This window comes from Columba livia, chromosome 3 (assembly GCF_036013475.1).
Source record: "Columba livia isolate bColLiv1 breed racing homer chromosome 3, bColLiv1.pat.W.v2, whole genome shotgun sequence".
In the NCBI taxonomy this organism is placed as follows: Eukaryota; Metazoa; Chordata; class Aves; order Columbiformes; family Columbidae; genus Columba; species Columba livia.
Window position 1 is genome coordinate 89,432,143 of NC_088604.1, and position 14,146 is coordinate 89,446,288.

The 14,146-nt window shown below is 40.5% G+C and overlaps 1 protein-coding gene across 10 annotated transcripts in view; it reads left to right on the top strand.

The window, feature by feature from the left end:
- The window catches only part of DAAM2 (dishevelled associated activator of morphogenesis 2), a 232,962-nt gene that overhangs the window by 31,459 nt on the left and 187,357 nt on the right, over window positions 1-14,146 (top strand). For 8 of the 10 annotated variants that reach the window (XM_065058141.1, XM_065058137.1, XM_065058138.1 and 5 more), the window contains one exon: window positions 11,073-11,209. The exons of 1 other annotated variant lie outside the window; for it this stretch is intronic. The gene's annotated coding sequence lies outside the window, so the exon portion shown is untranslated. Of the gene's footprint in view, window positions 1-3,564; window positions 3,584-11,072; window positions 11,210-14,146 lie in introns of those variants that run through there. One more of the 10 variants, XM_065058140.1, reaches the window with a different exon arrangement.

Below are 14,146 nucleotides of genomic sequence, written 5' to 3' on the forward strand. Positions count from 1 at the left end.
TCTGTTAGACTTTCTCCCATTGTTAATCTTGGGCCTGTTTCTGCTGGCTGGCCACTGCCTTTAACTGCCATTAGCTGTTTGCATGACTCAGGGTATGTGCTTTCCAGTGTGCTGTCTATCTGTCTGTCTGCCTGCCTATCTATCTATCTATCTATCTATCTATCTATCTATCTGTCTATCTACATAGTTACCTACCAACCTACCTACCTATTTGTTTGTTTGCTGTAATAGAACAATCCAGGCTGCATGGATGTGTAAACTTTATTTTCTAGGTTTCCCATTTAGACTGTGTGACCCTAAGTCCGTGAGCTCTCTAGGTTCCTATATTTGTTGTGTTTGGACTTTTAAAGGTGAAGTCCTCACCAGCATTTTGGAGGCTTGTTTCTAGGGCCTGATGTTGCCATTTGTGGTGGATCATACACACTGCATCTTGTGATGCTAATAAGGTGGGGAATAATGGGCTCTGTACCCACAGGGAAACTCCCTGAGAAATTCACTCATGGGTGTCACAAAAGCCATTTTCCCAGTTCCATGATACTTGGAAGCAGTCTAAAAATTCTCCATGCAGAATAAGGTGCCTTGCTAGATTTGTTTAGTATCTCTGGACTTCAGTTATGTTCTGAATGTCCCATGAAGCCATGAGGTCACAGTGAGTGTTGTACTGCTCCTAGGCAAACGCACCCAGACTTGAGTTTGTTCAGAGGTCATTGTGGATGGTTTTTAAAACACCAGGGCTGACTTTTACATATTCACTGAGCAGAGATGTACTAATCACTGCATTATATTGGCATCTGCATATCTGACACACCCAGTGATTTGTTTGCAGACTTTCCCACACCCTCAGAGTTGCCACCTCTTAGTTTAGGTCATTTCTACCATGGCTGTGTCAGATGTCATTTTCCCTCCAGACCTTTTAGGGTGTAGCTTATTGCAGCAGGGAGAGAGGACAACATGAGGCTGCCTTTTGCAACTCACCTGAGTTGCATCATTAGACAGCACTAAAACATTCAGGCCATTGGACTAGGTGATCATTGGAGGTCCCTTCTAACTGAATGATCCTATTCTATTCTATTCTATTCTATTCTATTCTATTCTATTCTATTCTATTCTATTCTATTCTATTCTATTCTATTCTATTCTATTCTATTCTATTCTATTCTATTCTATTCTATCCTATTCCATTCCATTCCATTCCATTCCATTCTATTTAGGGGTGTTTGTCTGGTTTGCTTTGCCTTTTTTTTTTTTTTCCTATGTACTGCTATCCATATCATTACGGTTGTTCTTTCTTTTTGCCTTCCTTTCTTTATGAAGCAGAGGAACATGGTAGTCATAAGAATCTAATATGGGCCTAACTATACCTCACCGCACTGAACCACTGGGCCAACACAGGGCTTTCATTTTCTTATTGCCATTTGGTATCAGTAGGAATATTTTATTATATTTCTGTTTCATGGGGCCTGTCTGATGTATCAAAAAATCTGTGTGCTTATGTTTAGTAGTTTATGATTTTTTTGTCTTGCTTGAACTGTGTCAGCTGTTAGAGGTCCTCCGCTGTAAAATGTGTCAGAGCTGACTAAGTGGCCCCTTATCCTGCCTGCATTGCTAATTGTGCTGAGTCAAGTAGTATCTACTAGATATGCAAGCATGGAAGGTAAAGAAGGGTTTTGTTAACTCAGGGAAATGAGTGAATTATAGATGGGAGCTATGCTGCTGGTTTGGCCAATAATTATAGTCTGCAAACTTCACAAGTTCCAAAAGCCAAGCAACTTCCACCTTGCTTAATACTTTGGCAAGATATGAAGCAGTGTTTATCCTTTAGAGGCATGAGTCAATTTTGATTTGGGTTCAAGACAGAAATCTGAAGAATTTGATGTTCTAGGATATCAGAGTATCTTGCCTGTGTCCCACAGTGCATTTAGCACCAAACTAGTCCTCCCTTGGGAAAAGATTCAAGAGTTTAGACTATTAGGAAGCATAACTTACAGAATAATGATTTTGGTCAATACTTTACCTGATTCAGTAAAATGTATCATTCTCAGAAACTTATCATTAGGTGCATTACGAACTGGACACAGCCTAATATAGCTGCCTTTGATTTCTGGTTTCTCTTTGTTTGTAGCTGCTTGAGACCTAGTTCTGGCAGCAATTTTTCACAAAACCAGTCATTTGTTTCTGACTCCCCACAGACCTTAATAAACTGTCCTCTTCCAAAAAGTGTTAATATAGATGGCCCCTTGCATGCCACTACTCTGAGAGTTGTGTTACAGTGAGCCAATTACAGGACCAAATTTATAAATTTGGGTTAGGTGTGGATTTTTCAGTTTTTGTATTCAAAATGTATACAATTTGTGCTGTGACCCAAAGACCCAAAACACCTTAGTTATAGCAGACATTGGCTTTGACCTGTAGGGCTTTTTTTTTTTTTCCCAGAAATGTTGAGCATCCAAATCACCAGTTCACTTCAAAGGGAGTTGTGGGTGTGAAAGCATTCAGTCTCTTGCCCAAGGTCACCGTGGGAGTCAGAATCAGAGCTCCACGAAGCAGTTCCTGGATCCAAGTAAATAAACTTATATGAAAAACTGGTAGAAATCTCTGAGATACGCAGAGAACCTTTGTAGCTGCACCACGAGCAATGCATCTTGTATTTCTTAATATGACTTAAACAACTGCACTTTCATAATAATAACAGCTATTGCCACCTATGCAGTGAATGTAACTACCAACTGAGTAGGAACTATTGTCCACTACTGAAGTAATCTCTTCCATTGTAGTGATTGTTTTTAAAATACCACATCTTGGGAATTGTTTGGAATGCCTCTTCTATGTTGGCTTGGCACTGACCTACCTGCTTGCAGAGTGCGAAGCGGTGCTTCTTGGTTTTCTTTCCTGAGAACTTACCACGGTTGGCTTTGTGCCAAAGAGGTGGGTGACCAATGCAGCAAGCCCCGCTTTTTCATATCCACTTCAGTAAGTTTAAGTTTGCCTTGAAAATCAAACAGCTGTGAAAAGCAGCATGCTGGAGTGGTGCCACGACCTCATCCTTCCTTATAGTGTCAGCTGAATCAGCTAGGGAATTCTGGCTGCACCTTTTCACAAAAACAGTCATTTGCCTCAGCTCTCATTAGCACACTCCAGTGATCAGGGTGCACCATGCTGTGCGAAAATTCCACATACTTCAGGAATAATGCAATCTACGTTTTTGTCTGAGGTCTAAGGCATGATTTGACTCACGGTGATTTAGAGCTGAAATAGAAGAAAGGCTGGAGAAGTGGGCTAAACATTTTTCTCATTTAGCTGAGTTGTCTAAACACTGGGGACTAAGATGAGCTTATGCAGAGCCTTCTAACATTGACTCTGAGTCAGGCATTATTATACCTCTTTTAGAGAGTACGGAGTTGGAAACATGAATTGGCTTGCCCATGCCCACACAAGAAATGCACAGCTAGTGTCAGCATTACAAGTCGGTTACTCAGAGGCACACAGATATGCAACATGTATCACACTTCTTCCCACCCCTACTTGCTGTAAAGATTTCTTGCAAGGGATCAGAAACATACTCCTTGTTCTATTGCTGTCTTCTGTGAGTATGATTGTTCTCTTTTGGTGTAATTTGCTTTTTAATATAAAAGTCTTCATTACTAAATTAATGCTTTTCAATGCGTACAGTTTCATGATCACTGTAAAAATGCAGTTCCTTGAGTCTGAGAAAGTCTGTAACTGTAGAGCTTTCTGTTGTTCACTCTCTGGGTAAACCGGTAGACACCGGTGAAAAGTGAGAGAGGACATATGAAGATTTGCAGAAGTGGCCAAAGGAAATTTTCCTGGCCATAGCAAACCACAACACTAAAAACGAGAGGCAAATCAATTTAAATGAAACCAAGAGGTTTAGAAACTAAGAGGTTTAGAAAACTTCAGGTTGATGCTGAGGTTGAGACTTAGGTTTCCTGTCTGTTGACAATTTATGAATCCCTTTGCCTCTCTCTAGATGTTGGGCATAACTGTTCGTGTCAACTTCCCTACAGCCTGGAGCAGAATCTGCAGCCCCTTTCCTTTCAAGCCTTTGGAATTTACATAACCCTGCAATTGTAGCAATGCAAAATGTGGCTCTGGTTACAATAACAAGGGGTTAGGGAACGTAGGGAGAGATTGTAGCAGCAAAGGCATAAAAGCAAAACAAAACAAAACCCTACATGCTGTTTTAATTTCCAGGAGCCACGTGAGAACTGTCCTGCAGTTCCTGGCTATAAATAAATCTCTGCCGTCATAGGAAGACAAAAAAAACCAAAACAAAACTGTTCACATTCCTCCTAAATTTTGTTAAGGTTATAAAAAATAAGGGAAAGGTAAATATTTCAAAAGCGGAGTGTGTCTTTGCTGAGGAATGTCAAATTATGACTCAAGGGGGTTGATATTTACATCAAGTAAAGAAATTTGGCATTAAACCTCTCTTCTCCTGCTCCATCTCCACCAGCTCTTTTGAGAAAACCACTGAAGACTGCATATGGATAACGTGCCAGGCAATGCAGCTTAAAGCCCCAGGGGTTCACTGCCCTATTGTCAGCTGAGGCAGGAACTTTTTTTGAGATGAATGAGGACTACACAGAAACATGCCTGTTACTTCTTGTCAGATGTTACATCTTAGTGCTCTTACGTGGCGTACTAGGAACATGGGGACTTGGTGCCAGGGTTTTTCCACTTCCTGGTAACTTGGTGTTAGGACTGTAACTTATTTCTCTGAAGAGATGCAGAAGTAATGGGGATGCTCTTCATGCATTTTTCCAGCTTTGAGCTTTCATTTATCAGACACAACTTGAAGGATGGGCTGGATAGAAGCCTGTGAAAGGTATTAAACACATGGGGTAGAATTGTGAGAATTTTCATTGCATTTGCTCTCCTACAGAAAACAACAAAAACAAAACTAAACACAAACAAGCAAACAAAAACCACACACACAAAACCAAACCAAAACAAACAAAAAAATCACACTCAATCTAAGTGGTGAAATAGACATGGTAAAATCCCCCAACATTCTTAATTTAAGGTTTTTATATTCTTATGACTGCTCTTGTATGTGAAAAAATATCGAAGTTAACGAAGACTACTCAAAGAGGCAGCCCTTGAGAAAAAAACTAGGTTTAATGAGGACAGAAGATCAAGTCCATAGCAACAGCTTTTCTCTGAACTGTTTCTTTTTTTCTCTTTTTTTTTTTTTTTCCTAATTCCAAAAGGTAAGTTTTGTGAAATAGGCTTATCTTGCAAATTTTGGCACATTGTTAAAGCTGGAAGCTTCTAGCAAGGGTGTCAAACTGATTTTCAACAGGGGCCACATCAGCCAGCTCAGCAGGAATAGTTACATTTATACAGTCCTAAAATTACATTTGGCCCTTTGAAGGAAACTGAGGCTGATGTGGCCTTGGTGAAAATGAGTTTGACTCTCCTGTTCTAAAGGTTATCCGCTGTCACTGGTTTTTCTATCATGTGCTGCTTTCATGCAAGACTCAGATGCCAGGCCTCCAAAACTCCTGCTATGTGTGAGATCTAGGCATTTCAGGGAGTGACCCCTCCAATCAGATCGGAGGTGTTATTTCATTTCTTTTATGAGCAAACCTTGCTGTAGCTATTGCCTAACCTGAACTGACCTGAACAGTACCAGTATCTTCTCCCTCTGCCATCAGGAAGACAGGATGCTGTGGCAGTTACAGTGCTGGGAGCAATAGAGCATTCTGACTTCAAGAACAAACAGATAGAAGTCAGTTTTAATAAGAAAGAGAAGACAAGCCAAAAAAACCACAGAAAATATAATAGAGTACTACTATGTACACAGGTAGTGTATGTTCCTGTCTAAACATCTAGGCCTATCCAAAGCATTCATTATTGGACCCGTTTGACTCACTGGGAAATTAGGCAAGAGAAAGAACTAGGCTGCAACATGGCAAGTCCAGGGACTAGGCTTTGGGGAGTACAGTCAACATGAATTCATGTGCTGTTGATAAAAGGTACTGTGCAAAGCAGTACCTTCACTGCTCCATTTTACTGCAGTTTTCCCTCTCAGTGTCACTTCTAGAATCATAACTTCTCAAATTAACTACACAATTCAGCTGAGGACAGACAAATAGTAAAACACTTTCCCAAGGCAAACTCTTCCTGCCCTTTTGAAAAATCAGCCCCATGCGATTTTTTCAGCAACATCAAAGGCTCAAGAGGAGAAGTTGATAGAGAATCTTGACATCGGGCTCCCTCTTCCTTGCATTAAATCTAACCTGCTTCTACAGAGTTTCAGTCTCAAATGAAATGTCTCATTATGGATTGAGTGGATAAAAAAAATACATATACATATATATATATGTATATATAGGTGTGTTATTCCAACTATACAGATTAATTTCTGGAAATAGCAGTGGCTGTACTGCTGAAAATGTTAACAGTGTTTTGATTCTCTCTGTTAAAGTGAGGAATGGGTTTTATAGACCTGTGAGACAGACTGATTGAATGAATGAACACAGATGTAGGGTGCTATAAAGTTTTTATTTCTGTGTATTTCAGATGACCACATTTTTCATAAGTGATTAAGCCATGAGTGAATGACTCAGCTCCTCCCACTAAAAAAGCCAAATGCTTACTTGGTATCATCAAAGTTTTTTTTTATTTCTGCCCATTTACTCTATTATTTCATGTGTTTATTAAATTTTGCCTTGCTTTTCCCTTTTTTAGAAGACATAAGCTATTGTGGAAACCCTGTCACTAGTCAGGACAGGGTTAGTTATGTGACAACACAATGACATGGCTAAAATGTGCACAGAAGACTTTTGAAAAATGTATGAGGATCACTTCATTGCAGAGTGAGATGCTGCAGCACTGACATATGCAGACATGAATGCAGAATCAAATAGTGAGTGCTCCATACCAAAAGCAGTGCTATAGAAATAAGCAGGCCTGCTTGCTAAGGAAGCTTAGAGTTACCACACGTGGCTAAACAAAGGTATGGTCATCGGTTCAAGTCGAGTTTCAGTTGATTAGAGCGAAAAACTGTGAAAATTGCAAGTGTCGTAGGGATGAGAAAATGTAATGCCATGTGAATTGCATGACTAAAGATAGCTTCTTAGGGAATATAAGGACAGACTAAATCATTAAGTGGTAACAAAGGGAATAAATGGAGATAACCTTTAGCAGACAGCCTTAGGGTAACCAGGGCCATGGGAGTTTTTCTCTACATAAATAAGATGGAAAACTTTAGTTGAAGCTTCTTTCTAGGAAGGTAAAGCTCCAAGTCTTAAAATGTGGTCTAACATTTCAGTGTGGTGAAGAGTACCAGGCAGCAAGACTGGACACTGGAATAGAAATATTAACACCAGCAAACTGGGAAGGAACTGTGTTTTGCAGGGAAACTGATTTAAGTTGACCCTAAACTGTGGTGTTGCTTTGAATGGACATGAGGCCTCCCAGAATGGGCTAGCTTTGAATTTGCAAGTGTTCCCTGGAAAGCACAGGAAGGACAAACTGCAGCAGAGAAGGAGCCTGATGTTGCTGTGAAGTGAATGTCATCCAGTGGATGATAACATCTGCTTGAGACTACCTCATCATAGGGATGGACAATGAGCCAGTTAAGAGCTTGTGGGTCAGGATTAGTGGGGAATACTCAGAGACCTGATGATCTTAAAGGTCTTTTCTAACCTAGATGATTCTATGATTCTACTCAAGTCTTCTTCATTGTGGTCTTGTCTTGAAGTACTCACCTTCAGAAATCCTAGGTCTCTGAGACCAGCAGCAAAGTATGTAGCAAGGAAGACTTAACCTTGATGGATGAGGACTGAGTTAGGGAATATTTAAAGAAACTAGACAAATAAACAATTAAGTCCCTGGAACGTGATGGGATACATGCACAAATGCTGAGGGAGCTGTCTGATGTCATTGTGAAGCTACTCTTGATTAGCTTTGAAAGGTCATGGCCACTGAAGGAGGTTCCTGAGGACAGGAAAGAATCAACTTTTATTTTTATCTTCAAGGGGGACAAGAAAGAGGATCTGGAGCACTACAGGGTGGATAGCTTCATCTCAAATCCCTGGGAAGGTGATGGAGCAACCAACCCCAGAAACCATTTCCAAACATATGAAGGACAAGAAGATGACTAGGAGTAGTCAGCACAGATGTATCAGGAGAAATCATGTATGACCATCCTGATAGCCTTTTATGATGAGATGGTTGGCTTTGTAGATGTTGTTTATTTTAATTTTAGTAAGGCTTTTGACACTTTCACATAATATCTTCTTTGACAAACCGATGAAGTGATGGCTAGATAAGCAAGCAGTAACATGGCTTAGTAGCTGGCTGAGTTGCTGGGATCGAAAGGTTGTGGTCAGCAACAAACAGACCAGTTGCAGGCACATGAATGGTGTATCCCAGAGTCAGTACTGGGATACAAATCTGTTTAACATCTTTATTAATGGCATGGATGTTGGGACCGAGTGCACCCTCGGCAAGTTTGCAGACAACATAAAACTAGGAAGAATAATTTATAGACCAGATAATTGTACTGCTGTGTGGAGTCACCTCAATAGGAACCTCATAAAATTCAACAAAGAGAAATGCCAAGTCCTGTTCCTGGGGAGGAATAATGTTATGCACCAGTACAGGCTAGGACCAACCAGCTGGAAAGCAGCTTTTCAAAAAAGGACTGGGAGTCCTGGTAGGCAACAAGTTGAACAGGAGTCTGAAACGTACCCTCATGGCAAAGAAGGCTAAAAGCCTCTGGGCTGTATTAGGAAAAGTATTGCCAGCAAGTCAGGCTCAGCATTGGTGGGACACATCTGGGATGCTGTGTCCAGTTCTGTGGTTCACTAGGGCAAGGGAGAGATGTATGTATTGGAGAGAGTGCAACAAAAGGCCACAAAAATGGTTAAAGAGTTACTTTGTCCATGAAAGAGTAACCTGCACCATTAACATGGGGTGAGTTGTAGACATTCTCTACATGGATTTCTCCAAGTTTTTCAATACAGTTTCCCATAGCCTCCTTCTAGAGAAACTGATGCATTACAGTCCAGACAAGTGGTCTTTGCAGTGGGTGGGGAACTGGCTGATAGGGAGACATCATCACCATGTTCCAGTATTTAAAGTGTGGCTACAAAGAAGATGGAGACTCCCTTTTTACCATGAGTCACATGGAAAAGATGAGGGGTAAAGGGTACAAGTTACTCCTGGGGACATTATAACTGTACACAAGAGGAAAATTTTTCATGATGAGAACAACCAGCCATTGGAATAATCTCCCTAGGAAAGTGGTGGATTCATCAACATTGGACACTTTTAAGATTCAGCTGGACAGTGCACTGGGCCATCTTTCTAGAATGTGCTTTTGCCAAGAAAGGCTGGATCAAATAATCCTTGAGGTCTCTTCCAACCTGGCATTCTATGATTCTATGGTACATCTAACGTATGAGGAGGGACTGAGAGATCTTGGACTGTCTATTCTGAAGAAGGTGTGAAAGGATATTATCAATATGTATAAATATGTATAAATAACTGATGGTGGGGGGAGTAAAGAGAATGGAGCCAGATGTTTCGCAGTGGTGCTCAGTGGCAGGACAAGACCTTATGGGCACAAACTGAAATACAGGAAATTCCATTTAAACATAAGAAAAACTTTTTAAATATGGGCTCGAACAAGTACTGGAAAAGGTTGCTCAGAGAGGTGGAAGCTCCATGCATAGAGACACTCAAAACATGACTGTATCAGGCTACAGGCAACCGTCTTCAGCTGACACTCTTTTGAGCAGTGGGTTTGGAGCAGATGATTGCCAGAGGTCTCTCCCAACCTCAGCTGTTCTGTGCTCTGCAATACCTTAATCTGTTCTTTTCTCATGACTGAGTCAACACAGCTCAAGAACTGTGATCACAGCTGGCACTCACTATTTTGAGCCAAGTACTATTTGGAATGCATTGTCCCACATCCTCTTAAAGTAAGTTATGCCAGGACAAAAATCAGAAATTGTGGTGAAAGGCTTTGAGGGGAGCAGTAGAATTGCTTCTTGTGCTATATGTAGTTTGAGGCTGGGTGGAGGACTTCAGTCTCTAATGTTTCTAATGTGGTATCTTTCACTAGTATCAAACTCCTACAAAGGGAAAAAAAAAAAAAGGCTTGGATTTGCCCAGTGTTGATAGACCCCTGTGAAAGTTAATATTGTTACTTCAGTGGAAAATGGGGTTAATGAAGGTCAAACAAGGCCCTGTGTTTCTGTTATCCCCAAAAGACTACAGTTTCTATGAATATTCTTAAGGCACTCATGGAGGAACTGACAATTTTAATGATGTTTCTCTTAAAACAGCTTAGTTAAATACCATGGGAAGCAAACAAGGAAAAGGTCGCTTTAATGGTATTTCCTAAGACGACAGTACAGCAGCATTTGTGGAATGTCCTGAAGCACAATCGTTTGGTTTTCATAAAAAAAAAAAAAAAAAAAAGAAAATTAGCTGAATGATAAAACTAAATAATTCATAACAGATTTCCTCCTAAATCCTGGAAGTCATCTGTCTAGAGCAGCTGATACAAAAGAAGCCAAGAACCATCTTTGTGTATGTTAATCACAGTCTGTGCAAACAAATTTGTTTCTTTTTCTCTACCAGTGATCTCTTATGATCCCTATACTCAAAGTTAATGTGTAAAATAATCAAGCATTGATTTGTCTATAACACAGATGCAATTAGAGTTGAAGATATAATGGCACATGGGAGATACTCATGCTGGGCTGGATTTTAGAGTGTATTAAGACCACTGTTGAGTGCTGCAACGAAGAAGCCTTTAAGAGTTTTCTTGTCTTTACATATCCAAATAGTACCTACTACCTGCATTTTCTTTTTAGTGTCAAGCATGTGCTTCAAATCATTCTGGTTCAAGACAAAGTAATTTAACCAAAACACCGTAAGACCAGTCTTGCACTGAAGATAGCAGAGACCAGACAGGAACCTCTGTATATATTTCTTCTTTAATTTCTTTTGAAAGTCACGAAACATTGGAGAGGCCCTTTATATGGATAGAAAGCTAAAATGAACTATTTATTTCCAATTTTTTTCTCCAGAAGACCATCTCTACAGTCAAAATAGCTGTATTAACTCATCTGAAGGTGCGCCCTTGCTATGCAGTGAGGACCTGAACTGAGGACAGAGACCTACAAAGAGAGAGAAGATCAAATCAGAAACTACACAGATCTTCCAGGTTAGTTCCAATTTGCGTGTGGACTGGGAGAGGAGCAGAATACCAGGGAACAGGATTTTTGGTATCATTTCTATCTTAACTTGTGTGATGTTACCTACGTTCACCAGCTGAGAGGAATTGTCCACCTGCAAGGTGGTTTTCAACTTCACAGCAAGGTTAAAGTAAACAGGGCCTTGCTGCCCCCAGTTACAGACAAACCAGGTGTGTTTAGAAGCAGCATATATCCTAATAAAAACTGTAACCTCGTACCCTGTCCTCTTTACCACATCACCATTTCAACAGAACTTGTATCCAGGCTGTGCTACAAGTGTTAGTCACACTGTTACACAGTCTGAGGACCAGCATATTAACTTGGTCTTGACTGTAGTTATAGTCTAAACTGGAAGCATTTCTTGTAAATTAGTAAAGACTCTTATTGGATATGATAATATAGCAACATTCCTGATTTTGTGCTCTGTTTTTTTTTGCCCTTTTCTTTATTCTGTCCTTCATTCTTCCAGAGCAGCCACCAATTAGGTGAAGACTTAGTGTCACCATCTTCCTCCTTGATGCAATTTAGAATCCTTCAGGGCTTTAGTGTATTAAGAAGAGCTTGTGCATTCAGTTTGTGCTTGAAGCCTAATCACACCTAATACCTCATAGTTTTCAGTATCCTTTCTATTTCCCTTATAGTCCCTGTAGCAGTCACTTACAGAGACAAAATAGTGTGAAACCTTTTCTTCCTGTGGTATTCCCACTTTATGTGATCTGAAATGCTGTGTAGTTATGTCACCCAGTTCCCTACTGCCACACACACTGCAGCAGTATTTAACATGCATGCAATGTGAGTGTAAAGTATGGCTGAGTAAGATGGCGCATGCTTTGCAGTGGTGTAAATGAGTACACCAAGCAGCAGGGCCATGGTGAATCAGTTGTCAGGGCTCAAGCTCAGTCATACTTCTGCTGAACTGTAGTCATCTCCGTAGGCATGATCCTGCCCCTCTATCAATGTCCTGAACAGTTCCCACAGCTGTTAGAGCCTTACAGACAGCCAATACAAGAAAACCACAAATGCAAAACTTTTGATTCTGTTATGTGAAAAAGTATGTGAAAAGTATGCTGTTTGTTCACAGCTCCAGTTCTTTAGCAGCGTATGAATATGTATTCAAGAGGAACACATTTACCCCCCATGATTTTAAAACATTACCATTTTACATCTTAGCAGTATTCTGGAAAACTAATTCATTCTTGATTAGCTGTGTCGCTCAAGGTGACCAGTTTCTTCTCTGGCATGTACAGTGATTCAGGAGCCAACAATGATTTTAGGAGCCCAGTCTCTGTGCATGAACATCTTGTATAGAATCGGGGCACTCCCTAGTTAAATATGTGTTGCTCTCTTGGCATATGCCAAGTCTCCTTCCAGCTCAGACTACCACAATGGAATCAAACCTTGCAGAATCTGGATGTGTCCCTCTTCACACCCCAGTCAACTGCTTCATGAAGAGAGCAATGTATTTTTTGTCTCCAGAGCAACTCAATCTTTCTGGTAATCACACATGTACTACTTAGCAGCCCACTGAAACACGGGTGCTCTGCATTCCTAGTGAACTGAACTGTCTTGCCAAGTACAACAAAGATGGCTTATACCTTTCTACCTCCCAGTCCTCACCCTCACATTCAAGCAGATTTCCAAGAAAACAATTCAGCACTCTTTGTCTGAAAGTAAGGAGCCACCTCTCCATACGAACTTCATCCAATTCCCAGGACTCCTAAGCATATAATAATTCCTGTAAATAAAGCCAAGTATTCTCTAGGAAAGTGTGTGTCACAAAATACGACAGATCCGATGTGATGGAAGTTATGTTTAAGGCAAATCAGGGTGGGTTAACTGTAGTGCAATGGAGGTGGGGAGCTGGGGAATAACACAACAACAAGACACTGAAGCCCCAAAAGCCAGAATAAATAGCTTGGTCATCAAGTACTGAAATAAAATGTCATTTGCAATTAATTGCTACAGTAAGGTCAGCGGCCTTCCTAATTGATTTCAGCTTCTTTCTAAGGGATCAGTGCTGCTAATTAGTTTTCATGTAAACTTCAGAGGTTGTGCATAATCAGAGCTTAGAAAGCCACACCAACCGTAACTAATCCTTCTAGCTCCTCTGCAAAAAATACACAGTAAACAAATGTTGTCTCTTGCCCAACACCACAGATGAAGCCAGGAGTTGGTACTCTAGCTAGTTTTTTCCACTGATATGCTACAAAGTGCTCAAGGGCGTGCAGAACTGACAGCTTTGAAGTCACTTTTGAAGGAGGTGAGTTTCCTAGGTAGAATAGGAACAGAGTGATAGCTCTGTCACCAGTACTGTAAGGAAGAGGATATTTAGCTTGACCTCTCTGAGTGTGAAGCAGCTTTCAGGATTCATGAATGGCCAAGTATAATTTACAAAACCCCAATGCTGTTCTAAGTTGGTATTGAAGTCTTAACATACCCACCATCAGCTTATAGACCACGGAGTCACAAGGGCAGTTTAAAAGTTACCATTACTTCTTCACTCTGGTTTTGTGCTAACCAGAAGTCAACCAAAGTAAAAAGATCTGGCCTAGATCCTATGTCAGAATAAGAAGTGGAAATAGCCTTTCCTTTTCCCTTTCCCTATTCCTTTGTATAGACATTGCTTTTATTTTCCTGGAAGTCACTGAGGCCTGTATGTTCATAGCTAGAGACTGACTTTATTTCTAACTGTATTAATGCCCTATTCTTTGTTGGAACAAGAAGTGTTCATCTAGATCGTTGCTAATTAAATGATGGTCAATACAACATCAGGCATTCCCTAAACACTTTCAAATCTTAAAAAAGTCCATGTGCCCCTCTCCACCTTGCAGCTGAACAAAACCATGCACATAAATCAGAGGAATAAAAGGAAAAAAAACCCAGACCATTCACAGCCCAAACTAATT